Source organism: Lactuca serriola, chromosome 5 (assembly GCF_051521515.1).
Source record: "Lactuca serriola cultivar US96UC23 chromosome 5, Lser_US96UC23_V15, whole genome shotgun sequence".
In the NCBI taxonomy this organism is placed as follows: domain Eukaryota; kingdom Viridiplantae; phylum Streptophyta; class Magnoliopsida; order Asterales; family Asteraceae; genus Lactuca; species Lactuca serriola.
Genome location: NC_136412.1, coordinates 357,419,750 through 357,424,242, shown reverse-complemented (window position 1 = coordinate 357,424,242; position 4,493 = coordinate 357,419,750).

The following is a 4,493-nucleotide window of genomic DNA, read 5'->3' as shown; positions in this document are numbered from 1 at the left end:
AGATTCGACTGATCCATGAGGTACCTCAAACTCTTGTGGTCCGTGTAAATTGTACAACGAACCACATAGAGGTAATTCCGCCAGATCTTGAGGGCGAAAACCACAGCCCCTAACTTTAAATCATGCGTCAGATACTTCACCTCGTGAGGGTTCAACTACCTCGAAGCGTAAGCTATCACATGACCCCGTTGCATCAATATCGCACTCAGGCCCGTGATTGAAGTGTCAGGGTAAACTACGATGTCGTCGACGCCCTTTGGAAAAGTCAGAATCAATGCCTCATATAACTGTTGCCTGAGAGTCTCGAAGGTTGCCTGCTGCTCATGCCCCCAGCGGAATGTCACCGACTTCTTGGTCAGTCGGGTCAGAGGAACAGCTATCTTGGAGAAATCCTGTGTGAATCTTCGATAGTAACCCGCTAGACCAAGAAAACTCTAAATCTCATATGGAGACCACGAAACCTCCCACTGCATCACGACCGCAATCTTGGCCGGATCGAACAGAATACTTTTCTGGTTGACAAGGTGCCCTAGAAACTGCACCTCGTGCAACCAGAACTCATACTTGGAGAACTTTGTGAAAATTATCTCCCTTCTCAGTGTCTCCAGCACCTCCCTCAGGTGCTCCTCATGTTGCTCCTGAGTCATGGAGTAAACCAAGATGTCATCGATGAACATTATCACAGACCGGTCCAGCATCGGTCTGCACACGTGGTTCATGAGGTCCATGAACGCGGCAGGGGCATTGGTGAGCCCAAACGGCATCACCACGAATTCATACTGACCATAGTGAGTCCGAAAGGTTGTCTTCGGCACATCGTCGTCCCTGAATCGCATCTGGTGATAACCCGATCGTAGATCAATCTTGGAGAACCAAGATGCACCCTTTAGCTTGTCAAACAAATCATCGATCCTCGGAAGGGGATAACGGTTCTTCACCGCTATCTTATTCAACTCCCAGTAGTCTATACACATCCGATGTGACCCGTCCTTCTTCTTCACAAACAGGATCGGGGCTCCCCATGGTGAACTACTCGGTCTGCTAAATCCCTTGTCTAACAGATCCTGCAGCTGTATAGACAAGTCCTGCATCTCAGGAGGAGCCAACCGATATGGTGCCTTGTCTATCGGAGTCGCATTAGGGACTAGGTCAGTCCTAAACTCAACCTGTATCTCCGGATGTACCCCAGGCAAATCCTTCGGGAATACATTAGGGTACTCTCGCATGATCGGTACATCATCCACTGTCGCCTTACCCTTCTCCTGGGTATCCATGACATAGGCGACATAACATATGCAACCCTGCTACAGGTATCGCCTCGTTCTCACTGCTAAACATAGAGTCGGTCCACCCTGCGGCCTCTCCCCTGAATCACTAACCATCCCCCACTAGGAGTCCGAACTCTCACTAGCTGTTGCTCGTACCGATCAATGCCCCATTGGGGCTCAACCAGTCCATAACAACTATAACCTTATTCCCTCTCATGGGAATAGGGAACAAATCCACGGAAAACTGCTCATCGAACAACTGCAGTGTACATCCTCGGTGAATCCTCGCATCCGAAAGGTCCTATCATATACTATCTCCACATCAAGCGGGCAATCCAGCTCCCCCGGAGCCCCTATGAACCGCTTGTTGAGCGCAAGCAACACAAAAGATCGAGTAGCCCCTGAATCAAACAATACTAGGGTAAATATATTGTTCACAAGGAACGATCCGAAAATGTAACACAGAACTTAAGCAATAATCAATATAAGTAAAGAGATAAGGAGAAGATACATACTCGTCACCACGTCGGGAGCTGAACATGCCTCCTCCGCTGTCAACTAAAAGGCCCTACTCCTCGCCATAGGTGCCTCTGCCCGGCCCTGACGGTTGTTAGTAATCCTCAACGTAGCAGGAGCGGGTGCTGCCACGTGTCCTGTTGCTGCTAAACTCGGGCACTAGGACTGCTTGTGTCCCCTCTAATTTGACTGAAAGCAAATCAAATATGATACTGTCATGGTGGTGGTAGTAGCTATACAATCTCTGATCACATGACCAGTTCGGTCGTACTTAAAGCAGCTTGAACTCCCTGCCTTGCATGTCCCCTCGTGCAACTTGCTGCATTTGCCACAACAGTTGCATCCCTATGGGCTCCTAGATATGTGGTCTGATACCTTGGGCTTCTTGCCTGAACCCTCCATACTGTTGGATAAGGTGTCTAAGTCCATAACTTATTTGGTATATACTTGTCCCGACCCGGCATGGTCCATTTGGGTTGCATTTCATCCAAACTATTTATGGATAATTTTATGAGAGTTATACACATATGTTTATTAATATATTGTAAGTTATAATATATTAATATGAAGTTATTTAATTAGTGTTAGTCTTAAATTAATTATGAATTAATTTAGAGATTAAAAGGAAGACTAATTAAATTGTGGGCTATTGTTTTATATGGTGTGGGCTAACACTCATTTGTTAATGGGCTAGGCTTATATGGAAGTCCATGGATGATCCATGGAGCTTTTAACCCATGGATCCTTGGAAAGGAAAAGACATGGGTTATTAGGGTTTCACCCTAATCATGTACACTATATAAGCATGCTTATGTTGCATGAAATAGCCACTAGTGGCACTAGTTGTGTGAGACTTAGGTGTGGCCGATTTCTATGTGTGTGTACACTCTCTCAAAGTTTTCCAAGAGTTTGTGGTGATTTGTGATTCCATTTGACGCATTCACACTATTGGTGCTTGGCCCTCAAACTCCTTAGGAATTGAACTCATCATCAAAAGGTATGTAATCTCATCTAATTCTTTTATGTTTAAAAGTACCCCATGCCATGTTAGATAGGTTATGAACCTTGGAAAAATTATTATTTTGCATGTATTTAGACAAACATAGATCCAAGGTTTATTAGGGTTGCATGCACACTTAGGAAGTGTTAGATTGCTCAAAACCCAACAGTGGTATCAGAGCCTAGGCTTGCTTGTTTGATACTTGATGCAAAATAGTGAAAAAGGTTGAAATTGTTGCTGTCTGGCTGATGGACTCGCCGAGTCCATGGGGGGACTCGCCGAGTTCAAGGCAAAATTCATCCTACTCGGCGAGTAGGTTCGTGCACTCGGCGAGTAGAATGATCAGAATGCAGAATTTCGACTTTTGCTGCTGGAAATGGACTAGAAACATTACCCTAAACTGTTTTGGTGTTTTAAAACTTGTTTTAGTTGGTGTAATGGTTGTTCTAATCCATTTACAATAGCATATATCAAAATTCAATGATTTTTATGTGTTCATATAATTCTTGAAATTTTGATGATCATGTTCATGTTCTTATGAATTTAGAAGATGATAGGAATTATTTGCTGAATTGTTTAGAATTAATTCTTGATCATTTATGTGTTTTAATGGAGTCCATAATTTGTCCTCAAGTTATGGATATCCAAAGGTCACTTTTCTTTAACACACATTAAAAACACATAAGTTACATAAAATGAAGAGTCTTCATTTTTATGAACCTTTAATTCATAAGTTATGAAATGAAAAGTTTTGGATGGTTACAAAAGATGAAGAGTCTTGTCCTTAAGTTATGGAGGTTCAAGAGTCACTTCATTAATAAATATATAAATAAAGTGTAACCTTAATTAATTCCATAAGTTATAAAATAAAGAAAAGTAATTCTTTTATTAGTTTAAAGTCTTCCATAACTTGTCCTCAAGTTATGGAACTTGAAGAGTTTTTGGATTAAAACTACTTTAAACACATAAATCATGGAATTAATTAGTTTTGAATAGTTTCAAAACTTGCCCTCAAGTTTTGGAATTTGTAAAGTTTCACACACTTTAACAAACTTTAATTCCAACCCTTAGAAGTTTTAAAAGTTAAAATTCTACCCTTATACTATTATAAGATTAATGGTTAATTATTATATATATATATATATATATATATATATATATATATATATATGTATAAGAACAAGTCGTTTTACCGTTAGTAGGCCTCATTCACGAAGCCGGTCTATAAGGTGGGTATAAGGTTGTTGCCTATAAAATGGCGACTTAATGGGTGTCCACTCTCACCCACCGCTTGCTTGACTGGTGGAGGGTCGTTAGCCGAACGGGTAGGACAATGACTTTAAATTCTCATTAAAAGTATAATGATTATTATAAAGTAACTAAATATTTTTATTTAAATTCCCAATCATAGTTACTTTAGGAAAAATGTGAATTTAGTGCTAGCCCATGGAATTCACACTTTGTACCTTACCAAGTTGTTGGTGGAGCGTGTGTGGTTAACCGGCACACTAACTTGGACTAGTAAGGATCACGAAGGGTGACTTAATGTTTGTCATAGATCAATGAAGCGTGTGTGGTTAACCGGCACATTGATTGGGTGATAATATTAAGGGTACCAAGTGAATTGGTATGGTTATTCACACATTGTTTTGTGATCCTCGGCATCCCAGTCACAAAATTTGAGAGGGCACACTCGAGATTGAAACATG